The sequence below is a fragment of the Tamandua tetradactyla genome, chromosome 3, assembly GCF_023851605.1.
Source record: "Tamandua tetradactyla isolate mTamTet1 chromosome 3, mTamTet1.pri, whole genome shotgun sequence".
In the NCBI taxonomy this organism is placed as follows: Eukaryota; Metazoa; Chordata; class Mammalia; order Pilosa; family Myrmecophagidae; genus Tamandua; species Tamandua tetradactyla.
This window is the reverse complement of record NC_135329.1, coordinates 15,120,287-15,138,765: the sequence shown is the minus strand read 5'-3', so window position 1 is coordinate 15,138,765 and position 18,479 is coordinate 15,120,287. Positions and strand designations below refer to the sequence as shown.

At 36.3% G+C, this 18,479-nt stretch overlaps 1 protein-coding gene and 2 pseudogenes across 4 annotated transcripts in view; 2 read left to right on the top strand and 1 right to left on the bottom strand.

Moving 5' to 3' along the window:
* Window positions 1–18,479, bottom strand: part of LOC143677056 (A disintegrin and metallopeptidase domain 3-like) — a 78,759-nt gene that overhangs the window by 22,493 nt on the left and 37,787 nt on the right. The gene's annotated exons all lie outside the window — the stretch shown is intronic.
* Window positions 14,014–15,444, top strand: LOC143676693 (BTB/POZ domain-containing protein KCTD3 pseudogene; annotated as a pseudogene).
* Window positions 16,219–17,429, top strand: LOC143676692 (BTB/POZ domain-containing protein KCTD3 pseudogene; annotated as a pseudogene).

Below are 18,479 nucleotides of genomic sequence, written 5' to 3'. Positions count from 1 at the left end.
ACCACTGAACTACCCTTGCACACCCTCACTGTGTGTTTTTAAAACCACTTTGTTAAACTATGTTTTCTCTGTAGAGAAAAAGATGCTAAGGAAATTATTCGTAATGCCAGGCTTAAAATATTGAGCTGTTATAAATTTAACATGATTCCTTTCCATTGTCCTTTTGTATATAAATATAGGTAATGAAACATTTTAGATCCTCCTTTTTTAATAATATAAGCATTACCATATTACCAAGTATTCTCAAAATACCATTTGAGCGATATATATCAATTCATAGAAATAACCATATAGAGATTTCTAAATTGTAACCATACTTTATTATCATAAACGATGTGACAAAGAGCATTTTTGACATTATTATATGGTCACCTTCCTGATTTTATATTAAAGATTAATCCTAGAAGTTGAAATATTAGGTCATGGAGTATGATGATATTAAGCAATTTTTAATTATACTCTGAAGTCAAATATACTTAACTTTTCAGTGCATAAGTGACTGTCTCACAAGATTGTGCGTGATATTTTAAAAGTAGTAAAGTGGATAAGCAAAAATAATCAAGTGTTTATATCTGTTTAAATTTCATCAATAAAGCACTGATATTCTTACATACCTGTGCAGTCTAATCCATTGTTTTATTTCTGGGCCCATATTTCAGTTGAGGTATTCTTTTGCTTGTTTATTTCTAGGGTTATTATATTGACAATATTAATCCCTAGTCAGTAATAAATGCTATTGCTACTTTTCAAATTCTTCATGACAACTTAAAAATCTATTCATAGTTTTTGATATTGTGAAATGGTAAACATTTTATGGAATCTAACTCACCTTTTATTTGCAGTTTCTATTACTGAGCTTACAGATAAAACTTTTTCTCTTCCTAACCCCTGTAAATACGTGATTTGTATTGTGACTGTTTAAAAATGTTCATGTTATTTATATTTTTTAACATATTTTTATTTTTATTTTATTTCTCCTAAGTTAGGATATTGTGAGAGAGGCTATATCAATGTATCTTTTCTCAAAAGGGTAGCTAAATTTATCAGTTGCTTTTACGGTATAATAATGTTTTCTGATTGTTTATGATAACTGATTATCATGTAATATTATATATAAAATTTGGTGTAATATATACGTATTTTGTTGTTGTTTTTTGTTTTCTTGTTTTTTTTTTTGCATGGACAGGCACTGGGAACCTGGGTCTCCAGTGTGGTAGATGAGAACGCTCTGCCTGCTGAGCCACTGTGACCTGCCCTGGTGTAATATTTTTATTGTATTAGTTGCATATTATTAAAGTGTCAAAAACTTGGAGGTTCTAACCAGAGCAATTAGACAAGAAAAAGAAATACAAGGCATCAAAATTGGAAAGGAAGAAGTAAAACTATCACTGTTTGCAGACGATATGATACTATACGTCGAAAACCCAGAAAAATCCACAACAAAACTACTAGAGCTAATAAATGAGTACAGCAAAGTAGCAGGTTACAAGATCAACATTCAAAAATCTGTAGCATTTCTATATACTAGCAATGAACAAGCTGAGGGGGAAATCAAGAAACGAATTCCATTTACAATTGCAACTAAAAGAATAAAATACCTAGGAATAAATTTAACTAAAGAGACAAAAAACCTATACAAAGAACTACAAAAAACTGTTAAAAGAAATCACAGAAGACCTAAATAGATGGAAGGGCATACCGTGTTCATGGATTGGAAGACTAAATATAGTTAAGATGTCAATCCTACCTAAATTGATTTACAGATTCAACGCAATACCAATCAAAATCCCAACAACTTACTTTTCAGAAATAGAAAAACCAATAAGCAAATTTATCTGGAAGGGCAGGGTGCCCCGAATTGCTAAAAGTATCTTGAGGGAAAAAAACGAAGCTGGAGGTCTCACGCTGCCGGACTTTAAGGCATATTATGAAGCCACAGTGGTCAAAACAGCATGGTATTGACATAAAGATAGATATATTGACCAATGCAATCGAATAGAGTGCTCAGATATAGACCCTCTCATCTACGGACATTTGATCTTTGATAAGGCAGTCAAGCCAATTCACCTGGGACAGAACAGTCTCTTCAATAAATGGTGCCTAGAGAACTGGATATCCATATGCAAAAGAATGAAAGAGGACCCGTATCTCACACCCTATACAAAAGTTAACTCAAAATGGATCAAAGATCTAAACATTAGGTCTAAGACCATAAAACAGTTAGAGGAAAATGTAGGGAGAAATCTTATGAAACTTACAATTGGAGGCGGTTTTATGGACCGTAAACCTAAAGCAAGAGCACTGAAGAAAGAAATAAACAAATGGGAGCTCCTCAAAATTAAACACTTTTGTGCATCAAAGAACTTCATCAAGAAAGTAGAAAGACAGCCTACACAATGGGAGACAATATTTGGAAACGACATATCAGATAAAGGTCTAGTATCCAGAATTTATAAAGAGATTGTTCATCTCAACAACAAAAAGACAGCCAACCCAATTACAAAATGGGAAAAAGACTTGAACAGACACCTCTCAGAAGAGGAAATACAAATGGCCAAGAGGCACATGAAGAGATGCTCAATGTCCCTGGCCATTAGAGAAATGCAAATCAAAACCACAATGAGATATCATCTCACACCCATCAGAATGGCCATTATCAATAAAACAAAAAATGACAAGTGCTGGAGAGGATGCAGAGAAAGAGGCACACTTATCCACTGTTGGTGGGAATGTCAAATGGTGCAACCACTGTGGAAGGCAGTTTGGCGGTTCCTCAAAAAACTGAATATAGAATTGCCATACGACCCAGCAATACCATTGCTAGGTATCTACTCAAAGGACTTAAGGGAAAAGACACAAACAGACATTTGCACACCAATGTTTATAGCAGTATTATTTACAATTACAAAAAGATGGAAACAGCCAAAATGTCCATCAACAGACGAGTGGCTAAACAAACTGTGGTATATACATACGATGGAATATTAGGCAGCTTTAAGACAGAATAAACTTATGAAGCATGTAATAACATGGATGGACCTAGAGAACATTATGCTGAGTGAGACTAGCCAAAAACTAAAGGACAAATACTGTATGGTCCCACTGATGTGAACCGACATTAGAGAATAAACTTGGAACATGTCATTGGTAACAGAGACCATCAGGAGTTAGAAATAGGGTAAGATAATGGGTAATTGGAGCTGAAGGGATACAGACTGTGCAACAGGACTAGATACAAAAACTCAAAAATGGACAGCACAATACTACCTAATTGTAATGTAATTATGTTAAAACACTGAATGAAGCTACATCTGAGCTATAGGTTTTTTTTTGCTTGGTTGGGTTTTTTTTGTTTTTTTTATATATATATTTTTTGTATTTTTTATTTTTATTTTTTTCTCTCTATTATCATTTTATTTCTTTTTCTGTTGTCTTGCTATTTCTTTTTCTAAAAATCGATGCAAATGTACTAAGAAATGATGATCATACATCTATGTGATAATATTAAGAATTACTGATTGCATATGTAGAATGGAATGATTTCTAAATCTTGTGTTAGTTAATTTTTTTTAATTAATAAAAACAAACAACAAAAAAAAAAAACAAATGAACCCAACAAAACAAACAGAAACATAATCCTACTCACATTATAAGAATTTTAAAGACCTGGCAGATAGGAAGTGATAATATAATATGGCATTCATTTTCTTCTTCTCCCCCTCAAAAAAAACAAACAAACAAAAAAAAACTTTATTATATAACATTTTTATATTTACCTGAGTCAGATTTTATTCATTGTTTGTCTTCCATTTTCGTGTTTCATTATGAAGAACAATGCATATTCTTTCAAACCATAAATATTTTAAGGAAAGATTTGTATCAAATCAATAGCATTTAGTTAAATGGAAGATTGAGCACATACTTAATATTAATATTGGATAAAAAGCAAAACACATGGTATGAAAGGGAAATTTCCATAGACTAGACTCAAAGAGAGAACTAGTGGAGACCAATATTTGACAGTGTTCCATGTATTTGACAGTGCTCCATGGGGATCTATAAAAAAATCTTAGGCTTGAAAACTTCAGTTTTGATGACTTGGCAATTTGGGAATGGAATTCCATCATGGAAACAGAGGCCAGAATTGTAAAAAGGTAAATGTGCCTCATCGTTGAGAAATCTGAGTTACCAAAAGAACAGTTTTTTGATCATAGATGTCCTAAACTTCATTCAAATGTCTCCAATATTTAATGTATTATAAATGTTCTCTATTTGTTGATGGAATATGTTGATGGAATATTGAAATGTTTCCCTATTTCTAGATAAAAATTAAAAAGCATACTTTTTTCATATATTCATTAGGATTCCTTGTTAATTTGATTTTGTCTTTTTACAGATATTTTCCAAAATAAAACTGTCTTCATAGAAGTAATCAGTAAATATCACGTTTTAATTCTATTTCTATATGCCTAAAGAAAACACTGGAAGCTGAAATTAAAAACATAGATGTAATTTATAACATTCAAAAACATAGAGTGCTTAGTACTAAATTTAAGTAATTAGGGGAGCCTAAACAAATGGACTAATATATCATGCTCAAGGATTGGAAATGTCAATTCTCAAAAAATTCATCTACAGAGGACTTCCTGGAAGATGGCGGCTTAGTAAGACGCGCGGATCTTAGTTTCTTCTCCAGGACACCTACTAGGGGAGTAGAAACGATACAGAAAGCGCCCAAAGCCACAACAGAGATAAAAAAGACAGCGTACCCCATCCTGGAACGGCTGGCTGGCTGAGAGAAGCAGCTCGGGTGAGATCGCCGAGGCGTGCGGGCCTTACCGGGCGGGGTGGCAAGCGGCCGGAGTTACTCCCTTCCCCCTTCCCGGGCCGGCTGGGAGAATTGGAGAGGCGGTCCCCTGAAACAAAGACGGCTGGCGCCCACACCACGCGCAGCCCCCGGACCAACTGAGAGAATTGGATCGGAAACCCCCAGGCCGCGGAGAACGGTGACGGGTGCGGGAGGCCCCTTCCAAACCCGTGACTCCCGGGGAACGTGCACTCTCTCGGGCGGGCCGCTGCCTCTGGCGCCCTCCCGCCACGCTTGTTGCCCAGGGCCGACTAGGAAATTCGGATGGGCTCTTTCCCTGGCTGCGGCGACCAGCAACCCTCCCTGCATTCGGACCCCGGGCCGGCTCAAGCCGCTTCGGCTAGCGAACCCCCAGGACGGCGAGAGTTTTCCAAAGTTTAAGGTCCCACAGCACCTTTTACTGGTGGGACCCGCAGACAAACGTGTGCCACGAGCGCCACCTACTGGGCAGGATAAGAAAAACAGAACCCAGAGATTTCACAGAAAAATATTACTGAATAAATGCCCAGACGCCAGCAGCAGAAGATAACTGTCCACGCTCAAAAGATTGAGAATATGGCTCAGTCAAAGGAACAAACCAATAGCTCAAATGAGACACAAGAGCTGAGACAACTAATGCTGAATATACGAACAGAAATGGAAAACCTCTTCAAAAATGAAATCGATAAATTGAGGGAGGACATGAAGAGGACATGGGCTGAACATAAAGAAGAAATAGAAAAACTGAAAAAACAAATCGCAGAACTTATGGAAGTGAAGGATAAAGTAGCAAACATAGAAAAAATAATGGATAGCTACAATGATAGATTTAAAGAGACAGAAGATAGAATTAGTGATTTGGAGGATGGAACATCTGAATTCCAAAAAGAAACAGAAACTATCAGGAAAAGAATGGAAAAATTTGAACAGGGTATCAGGGAACTCAAGGACAATATGAACCGCACAAATATACGTGTTGTGGGTGTCCCAGAAGGAGAAGAGAAGGGAAAAGGAGGAGAAAAACTAATGGAAGAAATTATCACTGAAAATTTCCCAACTCTTATGAAAGACCTAAAATTACAGATCCAAGAAGTGCAGCGCACCCCAAAGAGATTAGACCCAAATAGGCGTTCTCCAAGACACTTACTAGTTAGAATGTCAGAGGTCAAAGAGAAAGAGAAGATCTTGAAAGCAGCAAGAGAAAAACAATCCATTACATACAAGGGAAACCCAATAAGACTTTGTGTAGATTTCTCAGCAGAAACCATGGAAGCTAGAAGACAGTGGGATGATATATTTAAAATACTAAAAGAGAAAAACTGCCAACCAAGACTCCTATATCCAGCAAAATTATCCTTCAAAAATGAGGGAGAAATTAAAACATTCTCAGACAAAAAGTCACTGAAAGAATTTGTGACCAAGAGACCAGCTCTGCAAGAAATACTAAAGGGAGCACTAGAGTCAGATACAAAAAGACAGAAGAGAGAGATATGGAAAAGAGTGTAGAAAGAAGGAAAATCAGATATGATATATATAATACAAAAGGCAAAATGTTAGAGGAAAATATTATCCAAACAGTAATAACACTAAATGTCAATGGACTGAATTCCCCAATCAAAAGGCATAGATTGGCAGAATGGATTAAAAAACAGGATCCTTCTATATGCTGTCTACAGGAAACACATCTTAGACCCAAAGATAAACATAGGTTGAAAGTGAAAGGTTGGGAAAAGATATTTCATGCAAATAACAACCAGAAAAGAGCAGGAGTGGCTATACTAATATCCAACAAATTAGACTTCAAATGTAAAACAGTTAAAAGAGACAAAGAAGGACACTATATACTAATAAAAGGAACAATTAAACAAGAAGACATAACAATCATAAATATTTACGCACCGAATCAGAATGCCCCAAAATACGTGAGGAATATACTGCAAACACTGAAAAGGGAAATAGACTCATATACCATAATAGTTGGAGACTTCAACTCACCACTCTCATCAAGGGACAGAACATCTAGACAGAGGATCAACAAAGAAATAGAGAATCTGAATATTACTATAAATGAACTAGACTTAATAGACATTTATAGGACATTACATCCCACAACAGCAGGATACACCTTTTTCTCAAGTGCTCATGGATCATTCTCAAAGATAGACCATATGCTGGGTCACAAAGCAAGTCTTAACAAATTTAAAAAGACTGAAATCTTACACAACACTTTCTCAGACCATAAAGGAATGATGTTGGAAATCAATAATAGGCAGAGTGCCAGAAAATTCACAAATACACGGAGGCTCAACAACACACTCCTAAACAACGACTGGGTCAAAGAAGAAATTGCAAGAGAAATTAGCAAATACCTCGAGGCGAATGAAAATGAAAACACAACATATCAAAACTTATGGGATGCAGCAAAGGCAGTGCTAAGAGGGAAATTTATTGCTCTAAATGCCTATATCAGAAAAGAAGAAAAGGCAAAAATTCAGGAATTAACTATCCATTTGGAAGAACTGGAGAAAGAACAGCAAGCTAACCCCAAAGCAAGCAAAAGGAAAGAAATAACAAAGATTAGAGCACAAATAAATGAAATTGAAAACATGAAAACAATAGAGAAAATCAATAAGGCCAGAAGTTGGTTCTATGAGAAAATCAATAAGATTGATGGGCCCTTAGCAAGATTGACAAAAAGAAGAAGAGAGAGGATGCAAATAAATAAGATCAGAAATGGAAGAGGAGACATAACTACTGACCTCACAGAAATAAAGGAGGTAATAACAGGATACTATGAACAACTTTACGCTAATAAATACAACAATTTAGAGGAAATGGACGGGTTCCTGGAAAGACATGAACAACCAACTTTGACTCAAGAAGACATAGATGACCTCAACAAACCAATCACAAGTAAAGAAATTGAATTAGTCATTCAAAAGCTTCCTAAAAAGAAAAGTCCAGGACCAGATGGCTTCACATGTGAATTCTACCAAACGTTCCAGAAAGAATTAGTACCAATTCTCTTCAAACTCTTCCAAAAAATCGAAGTGGAGGGAAAACTACCTAATTCATTCTATGAAGCCAACATCACCCTCATACCAAAACCAGGCAAAGATATTACAAAAAAAGAAAACTACAGACCAATCTCTCTAATGAATACAGATGCAAAAATCCTCAATAAAATTCTAGCAAATCGTATCCAACAGCACATTAAAAGAATTATACATCATGACCAAGTAGGATTCATCCCAGGTATGCAAGGATGGTTCAACATAAGAAAATCAATTAATGTAATACACCATATCAACAAATCAAAGCAGAAAAATCACATGATCATCTCAATTGATGCAGAGAAGGCATTCGACAAGATTCAACATCCTTTCCTGTTGAAAACACTTCAAAAGATAGGAATACAAGGGAACTTCCTTAAAATGATAGAGGGAATATATGAAAAACCCACAGCTAATATCATCCTCAATGGGGAAAAATTGAAAACTTTCCCCCTAAGATCAGGAACAAGACAAGGATGTCCACTATCACCACTATTATTCAACATTGGGTTGGAGGTTCTAGCCAGAGCAATTAGACAAGAAAAAGAAATACAAGGCATCAAAATTGGAAAGGAAGAAGTAAAACTATCACTGTTTGCAGACGATATGATACTATACGTCGAAAACCCGGAAAAATCCACAACAAAACTACTAGAGCTAATAAATGAGTACAGCAAAGTAGCAGGTTACAAGATCAACATTCAAAAATCTGTAGCATTTCTATACACTAGTAATGAACAAGCTGAGGGGGAAATCAAGAAACGAATCCCATTTACAATTGCAACTAAAAGAATAAAATACCTAGGAATAAATTTAACTAAAGAGACAAAAAACCTATATAAAGAAAACTACAAAAAACTGCTCAAAGAAATCACAGAAGACCTAAATAGATGGAAGGGCATACCGTGTTCATGGATTGGAAGACTAAATATAGTTAAGATGTCAATCCTACCTAAATTGATTTACAGATTCAATACAATACCAATCAAAATCCCAACAACTTATTTTTCAGAAATAGAAAAACCAATAAGCAAATTTATATGGAAGGGCAGGGTGCCCCGAATTGCTAAAAACATCTTGAGGAAAAAAAACGAAGCTGGAGGTCTCGCGCTGCCTGACTTTAAGGCATATTATGAAGCCACAGTGGTCAAAACAGCATGGTATTGGCATAAAGATAGATATATCGACCAATGGAATCGAATAGAGTGCTCAGATATAGACCCTCTCATCTATGGACATTTGATCTTTGATAAGGCAGTCAAGCCAACTCACCTGGGACAGAGCAGTCTCTTCAATAAATGGTGCCTAGAGAACTGGATATCCATATGCAAAAGAATGAAAGAAGACCCATCTCTCACACCCTATACAAAAGTTAACTCAAAATGGATCAAAGATCTAAACATTAGGTCTAAGACCATAAAACAGTTAGAGGAAAATGTTTGGAGATATCTTATGGATCTTACAACTGGAGGCGGTTTTATGGACCTTAAACCTAAAGCAAGAGCACTGAAGAAGGAAATAAATAAATGGGAACTCCTCAAAATTAAACACTTTTGTGCATCAAAGAACTTCATCAAGAAAGTAGAAAGACAGCCTTCACAATGGGAGACAATATTTGGAAATGATATATCAGATAAAGGTCTAGTATCCAGAATTTATAAAGAGATTGTTCATCTCAACAACAAAAAGACAGCCAACCCAATTACAAAATGGGAAAAAGACTTGAACAGACACCTCTCAGAAGAGGAAATACGGATGGCCAAGAGGCACATGAAGAGATGCTCAATGTCCCTGGCCATTAGAGAAATGCAAATCAAAACCACAATGAGATATCATCTCACACCCACCAGAATGGCCATTATCAACAAAACAGAAAATGACAAGTGCTGGAGAGGATGCGGAGAAAGAGGCACACTTATCCACTGTTGGTGGGAATGTCAAAGGGTGCAACCACTGTGGAAGGCAGTTTGGCGGTTCCTCAAAAAGCTGAATATAGAATTGCCATACGACCCAGCAATACCATTGCTAGGTATCTACTCAAAGGACTTAAGGGCAAAGACACAAACGGACATTTGCACACCAATGTTTATAGCAGCATTATTTACAATTGCAAAGAGATGGAAACAGCCAAAATCTCCATCAACAGAAGAGTGGCTAAACAAACTGTGGTATATACATACGATGGAATATTATGCAGCTTTAAGACAAGATAAACTTATGAACCATGTAATAACATGGATGGACCTAGAGAATATTATGCTGAGTGAATCCAGCCAAAAACTAAAGGACAAATACTGTATGGTCCCACTGATGTGAACGGACATTCGAGAATAAACTTGAAATATGTCATTGGTAACAGAGTTCAGCAGGAGTTAGAAACAGGGTAAGACAATGGGTAATTGAAGCTGAAGGGATACAGACTGTGCAACAGGACTAGATACAAAAACTCAAAAATGGACAGCACAATAATACCTAATTGTAAAGTAATCATGTTAAAACACTGAATGAAGCTGCATCTGAGCTATAGGTTTTTGTTTTGTTTTGTGTTGTTTTGTTTTGATTTTACTATTATTACTTTTATTTTTTTCTCTATATTAACATTCTATATCTTTTTCGGTTATGTTGCTAGTTCTTCTAAACCAATGCAAATGTACTAAGAAATGATGATCATGCATCTATGTGATGATGTTAAGAATTAATGATTGCATGTGTAGAATGGTATGATCTCTAAATGTTGGGTTAATTTCTTTTTTTCCGTTAATTAAAAAAAAAAAAAAAAAAAAAAAAAGAAGGGATAATTGGAGATGAAGGGATACAGACTGTACAACGGGACTGGATATAAAAACTCAGAAATGGACAGCACAATACTACCCAATTGTAATGCAATTATGTTAAAACACTGAATGAAGCTGCATGTGAGGTATAGGTTTTTTGTTTTTGTTTTTTTTGTTTTTTTTCTTTCTATTATTGTTTTAATTCTTATTCTGTTGTCTTTTTATTTCTTTTTCTAAATCGATGCAAATGTACTAAGAAATGATGAATAATCAACTATGTGATGTTATTAAGAATTACTGATTGTACATGTAGATTGGAATGATTTCTAATTGTTTTGTTAATTCTTTTTTTAATTAATAAAAAAAAAAAAGAAACTGAAAAAAAAAAAATTCATCTACAGATGCAAAACAGTCCAAGTCAATCTCAGCAGAGTTTAAAATGGAAATGCAAAAACCTAAAATGGCCACAGACATTCTGATAAAAAAGTACACAGCAGGAAGACTCATATACCTGATTTTGAGATTTACTATAAGGAAAGCTGGTATTGGTAAGGATAGAAAAATAGACCAATGAACACACGTGTTAAAGACATAAATATATCTTTATATCTTTAAAAAATGGATATATAGATTTATATCCATTAGGATGCTAACAGAATTCAATGGGGAAGGGATAGCCCTTTCAACAAATGGGGCTAGAACAACTGTATATCCATATGGAGAAAAATATCCCCTGGTCTTTACTTTACAAATTCACAGAAACTGACATGAAATGGGTCAAGACATGCTCATAACACCTAAAATCATTAATCTTCTAGAAGAACACATAGGGGAAATTCTTCATAATCTTGGGGCAGAGAGGATATAAGTAGCACAATACATGAAAGAAAACAAAACTTTAGCTCTTCAAAAGACATTATTAAGAAAAAAAGGAGACATATGAATGTCCAATAAGCACACGAATACATGCACAACATAATCTGTCACTAGATAAATGCAAATTAAAACCACAATGAGATACTGGTACACATTTACATGACTAAAATTAAAAAGAATGACAATATCAAATGTTAGCAAGTATGAGGAAAAGCTAGTACTCTCATAAATACATAGTTGGAATGTAAGATTATACCACCATATGGAATACAGAATGGAAATTTCTTATAAATTATCAGTACAATTATATAAGAGAAGTGAAGACATATGCCCAACCAAAGATTTACACATGAATGTTACTTGGTTACATTTTACATAATATTCCAAACCAGAAACACCCATATGTTCTTTAATATATATGTGCAAGGTCCTTCAAGTACACAAATTGTCACTGCACCCAACACAACCATTAAAAGCTTTTGTGATTTCTCTTGACAGAGATCCTCTTACTAGGCAAAAGCTCATCTTTGCCCAAATTCAGCCTCTAAAACATCCCTATGAGAAAAGAACAACTGGTACCGTTACACTCATATCACATCTTTTGGTGTTTCTGGAATTTTAATGTATTATTTTGTACTTCTAGAGCTACACACAAACAGAAAAAAAAAAAAACAGAAAATTTTGGTGTAGCTATATCATACAAAGTAAATATAGTGGGTTGAACTGTGTCCCCCCCAAAAGATATATTGATCTACTATTCTCTGGTATCTATGAATATGACCATATTTGCAGACATAGTCAAGTTAAAAAGATGATCATAATGGATTAGCCTGGGACCATCCAATAACTGGTATCCTTACAAGAAGAGGAGAGGACACAAAGAGAGACAATGAGGGAAGAAATTCATTTGAAGAAAGAGGCAAAGATTGAAGTGATGAAGGAACACAAACATTGTGGAAAACATCAGAAGCTAGGAAGAGGCAAGGAAAGACTATTCCCTAGAGATTTACAAGAAGCATGGCCCTGCCAGCACCTTCACTTCAGACGTCAAGCCTCTAGAACTGCAAGAGAATAATTTCCTGTTGTGTAAAGTCACCAAGACTGTGGTAATTTGTTATGGCAGCCACAGGACTTTAACACGGTAGGTTGTATGTAAAAAGAAATATCATGTATAGAGAATGACAATTCATAAAGATAACTGAATCAATCTTCCAGGAAAATAACACAATATTGAATTTGCATGGACCAAATAACGTAGCTTGAAAAAAAATGCATGACAAAAATTAAAATAACTAAAAAGATAAAGTCCATAATCCTTGTGGGGAATTTTAAAATACTTCTCTTAACATTTTAAACAATAAGAAAAACAAACAGCAATAACGCATGTAGAACGTTTACAAAATTGGCCATTTACTTTGTCACCAAGAAAGCCTCAACAATTTTCAAAAGATTGAAAACTCAGAATGTATTCTGTGACCACAATGAAAGACAACTGGAAATATATATAACAAATATATAATTTAAAATATCCCACTATATGTAAGTTATTTAAAATACAATATAATTCCAAATAGGAACAGAGAAAAACTTAATCTAATAAAATTATTATCATGGCTTATAATCTGTCAGTTTGGGTAGGCTGAACTATATTTCTCAGGATTCCATATTCTTACGTTTCCTGTGCAGGTGACTACAATGAGGTATTCTCCAGGATTAGAGAACAGATGGGAAGCAGCATACGCACATTTGCTGATCTGCTGATTCATCGCATTGGAGTAAAAACTCCTCCTGAATCTTCCTTCAGCTTCTCTGACTTCTTAGCAAAGGGTCTGTGTGTGTGTGTGTTCAGTTCTGTGACAAATGGTCCCTCCTCTTCAGAGTATTCCTTTTCCAAGTCCAAAGGCAACAGGAATGAAAAAGGATTTCAGTCCATCCTTGTGTGGTTCTAGCTTATGTTCTAGCTCATGAGGTTATAGCTTGCTCATGCTGTCCCTCCCTAAATGATAGCCTGTGAACTTCAGATAGCATCGTAACACACGGAAACAGCCTCATGGAGACTACTTATCCAGCCCCCATAATCATCTGACCCAACTCCTGTAATCTCTCTATTTTTATTGATATTCATATAGTGTAAGTTTTCTATTAAAATATTAATAAAATCTTAAATATTAATTTATATTACATATAATCGATACACATGTAATTATGTAAATGAAATTATATGAACATACATAGTTTTGCTTCTCAGGATGAAGACCAAGACAGATAGAGGTGTCTACAGATAACCTGCAGCAAACATTATGAAATACACTTGAAATGTTTAAAATACTCTCCAGATATTAGAGATAAGACAAGGGTGTCTACTTTCACTTCTTCCAGTCAACATTTTATGGATGGTTCAAGACAGTATAATAAGAAGTGAAGTGGTAATGAAGGGGCATAAATCAGTGTATAGAAATTGAATATGTGGAAAGCAAAAATTACAAATATACCATTTGTGGCGGCTGGCAGCGGAGACATTGTCAGTTGAAGGTAGGAGCGACCAGATTTAGTACCTCAAGACAAACTCTTATGTGGGTTCCAGATCTTTCTTTTTTTTTACCAGTTTACTGAGTGGAAGAATTTCAACAACTGGAGATGAAACTGGTGCTATATTTATTGATAGAGATCCAGCAGCATTTGCACCCATTTAAAATTTTTTTCTGACAAAAGAACTAGAGTTAAGAGCAGTGAGTATTACTGTTCTAAGGCAGGAAGCAGAATTTTATGGAATTACTCCATTAGTAAGAAGGTTTCTATCATGTGAAGAATTGGAGCATTCATCTTGTGGCAGTGTCCTCTTTCATGGTTACATGCCTCCACCAGGCATTCCTAGTCCTAAAATAAACAACATAGGGAGTACCTCTGCTGGTTCCAGAAACGGACTGAATTCTACAGAAGATGGAGCCTGGGGAAGTGGTACCAGAGAAGGGACTGTTAGGCTTAGATTTCCCGTGAATCCCAAAAACGTGCTAATAGTGGCTGGTCATCACAACTGGATTGTGGCTCCAAGGTTCAATCTGATGTGTTACAGAATCAAAGAATCATCAGGATGGCAACAAGTGTTAACATGCCCATATTTGGAATTGACTGTTGAACAAGTGACTTCAAATGCAAAAGTGGTGGGAGGACCACATGGAGACAAGGGTGAAATGGTTGCTGTTGCCTCAGAGAGTAGCATCATTCTGTGGAGTGTTCAAGATGGTGGAAGTGGAAGTGAAATATAAATGTTCAGCCATGGTGTCCCTGTAGATGCTCTCTTCTTTATAGGTAACCAGTTGGGTGGCCACAAGACATACAGGGAAGATGGAAGTGTCAAATGCTGTCACTCAGCACTGGCAAGCCCAAGATGTTGTTCCTATAACTAGTTATCATGCTATTGGGTCATTCCTTCTACTAGAATATAACAATGGATCAATATATTACATTGATGTGCCAAAATTCCCTTTGTGAAGGAAGGATAATGCTCTTGTAACTGAACTTTATCATGATCCCTCAAATGATGCTATTACTGCTCTGAGTGTTTACCTCACACCCAAAACAAATGTCAGTGGTAAATGGACTGAGATTGCCTATGGTATGAGCTCTGAGGCAGAAACAGTAATTGTACAACATGCAGAAAGAGGAGGGTCAGTTTTTCCAGACTTTCACAGTTTATTGAAGTCCTATTACAAAAATAATGCTATCAGAGAAACGTATCATTTCTATCTGGCAGATAACCGTCATGTCATACACAGACAGTAACACAGTTCAGAAGCATGACCTCTACTCAGCCAGGTTCTCCTCTTTAGCATCATTCAAGATAATTTCTCTGACAAGCAAAAAATGTTTATTTGGTGCAAAATTTATATTTTGACTAGTGCATTTTCTAATACAACTTATGTGAACGGCTTAAATGAACACCATAGTACTTGGAATCTTGAGTAGGGCATGAGATTTTGTATGTTTGTCCAGAGTGATGCCCAGATAGATGCCAGAGTGATTTGAACAGTGAATAGGGAAGTACCTGCAGAGTCCCCTTGGGGGAATGGTGAGAAAGGGGGAAAATTCAACTTCCCCAAGTGGAGAATTCTTGATATTCTCACAGGCAGTGGGGACAGCCAAAGCAATAGGCCAAGCCTCCAATCTTGGGGTTTGTTCAAATGAAACTTAATCCCGCAAAGGACAGGCTAAGCCTACTTAAAATTAGGCCTGAGTCACCCCCAAGAGAACCTCTTCTGATGCTCAGATGTGGCCTCTCTCTCCAGCCAACACAACAAGCAAACTCACCACCCTCCCCCTCTCTACATGGGACATGACTCCCAGGGGTGTGGACCTTCCTGGCAACATGGGACAGAAATCCTAGAATGAGCTGGAACTCAGCATCAAGGAATTGAGAAAACCCCTAGAATGAGCTGAGACTCAGCATCAAGGGATTGAGAAAACCTTCTGGACCAAAAGGGGGAGGAGTGAAATGAGACAAAATAAAGTGTCAATGGCTAAGAAATTCCAAACAGAGTCGAGAGGTTATCCTGGAAGTTATTCTTATGCATTAAATGGATATTACCCATTTAGTTAAGATGTAATAGAGAGGCTGAAGGGAACTGCCTGAAAATGTGAAGCTGTGCTCCGATGGCCATGTTTCTTAAAGATGATTGTATGATGATATGGCTGTCGCAGTGTGACTGTGTGGTTGTGAAAGCCAAGTGTCTGATGCTCCTTTTGTCTACCTTATCGATGGACAAGTAAAACATATGGATTAAAAATAAATAAATAATAGGGGGAACAAGTGTTAAAATAAATTGAGTAGATTGAAATGCTGGTGATCAGTGAAAGGGAGGTGTAAGGGGTAAAAAAAAAAAGATAATTTCTCTAGAGGAGACAATGTCATGGTAGCTATTCTTCTGGAAATGACATAGGGCCTTTTGGATAGCAGGAAGTTGTTCCCATTACTAACAAACTAGTTTTGACACTGTTGGGTCAAACTACTTGAGAAGAATATGTGAAATCCAAGCTGTTGACTGCACCACAATATCCTCATTTACCATGAGAGAATGTGAGAGGTCCAATAGGATGGGCTCAAGGCGGAGGTTTACAGGCCATATAAATGGCAGCTTTCAAATGTTGGATCCAACACTGCTATGGATATGGTTAACTAAAGTGAGGGGAAGGACAATAGGTGGTCTATCTGAAGAAGATCTACTCAAGTTACTGGATCAGTGCGATCTGAGCACATCTCTCTGTGCTACTCCTAACATCAGTCCGGCAGCTTCTGTGGTTCAGTATAGCTGTCTGCAGGATTCAAATTCTAGCCTTCAGCTTCAACACCATGAACCCATTCACGAAGCAGCTACTTAGGGTTCCATGAGGCCTTACAGAGAAAGTCCTGAGTTGGCAAGGGCAAGAAGGACTGAGAGTTTTCACAGTTATGGGAACTTTCAGACTATTAATTTGAGCAGAAATGTAGAAAGAGCTGTTCCTGAAAATGCTAACTCGGGTCCATCACAAGCTGAAGTGAAGCGGACAACAGGGGAATGTAATATATCTGAAAGAAAGTCTCCTGGAACAGAAATTAAAAGTTCAAGAGAATTGGAGAGTGGATTGGAAGCTCATAAAATAGGTGACGTTTTTTTCAGAATCCAGGAAAAGATCATCAGAAGATGAAAATGAAAATAAAGTTGATTTAAGGAGGAAAGGAAGATTTAAATGGGGGGGGGGGCGGATTCTTTAGAAGAAAGTTCCCTATCTGGCATCATCACCAAGTTCTTTGATGGAGGGATTGACTCACCTGCTACAGCATCCCCATCTCCTACAAAACTCAGGTCAAGAGTGCAGCTTGTGAAAACTCACCAAAATGCATAGCTGGTTGCTAAATTATGATGAAAATTAAACTTCCTGGATTTCAGACATCAGTTCTGCACCAAAATTTTACAAGTTGAAATTGGACTTCATTTAGTACTTCTTAAACAGATTAACCCTCTCTCTTTTGATGTTTTTGGAATTTTTCTTAGTTTTCCAGTGCATTTAACAGAAGCATCTGTAAAGCAGGAGTCCATTTCAATGTTCAGCTGCTGTTTGCTTGCTTTGGGAACAAAGAATCAAGTTTTAAGAGGATGGGGCCCATATAGAAGAACATCTTCTTGGAGACTGGAAATCAACAGAATGGGTCCCTAATCTTCATTATGCCTGAGTCTTGTCTTGCAATGTTATATCATGTGAATCACATAATTCTCTTTGGAGCTTAGTCTTCCATCCCTTATTGTTTATGCAAAGTGTTACCAGATATTTAAATGAGGTGCTAATGTTTATGAAAATCATCACCTAATCAAAAACACTGTTGATGTGAGATACCAGATTCCACTGTGTAGTAAGTCCTTTAGGGTAAAGTGCTTCTTAATTGTGGGTCATTTTCTGATTCTCATTGCTGGAGTTCTCAAATACCAGCAAGCACCATTAATATTAAACGTCAAATGTTCATAAAGCTTTCTTTTAGTTGGAGCAATTGTCTTTGTTTGGACTGAGAAAATAAAAATAATAATCAAGGGCAAAGTTTTAGTGTCCAGAAGAGAAAGCCGCACCAGTTGCTAGTCTGCCTTGTTTTAGGAGCCACCATATTTTCATTTTTCAGTGTCAATAATAAGGGAATTAAACTTAGAATACGGCAGTTTATTAAGCTTATGAGATTGCAGTTCTGAATTTTGGTTGAAGGTGTGGCTACTGGAAGAACGCTATTTTGATTATACTTTGAATCGTAAGGTCAGAAGAAAGATACTGTGGTACATTTTTTCATTAAATTGGAATGATTTTCAAGTTTCTGCAAGTAGAGTAATTTTAAAAATAAAGCATGAAGACTTCATTGATGAATAATGTATATATTCCCATTTCAGAAATATAATAAGTGAGTGAAGTGGA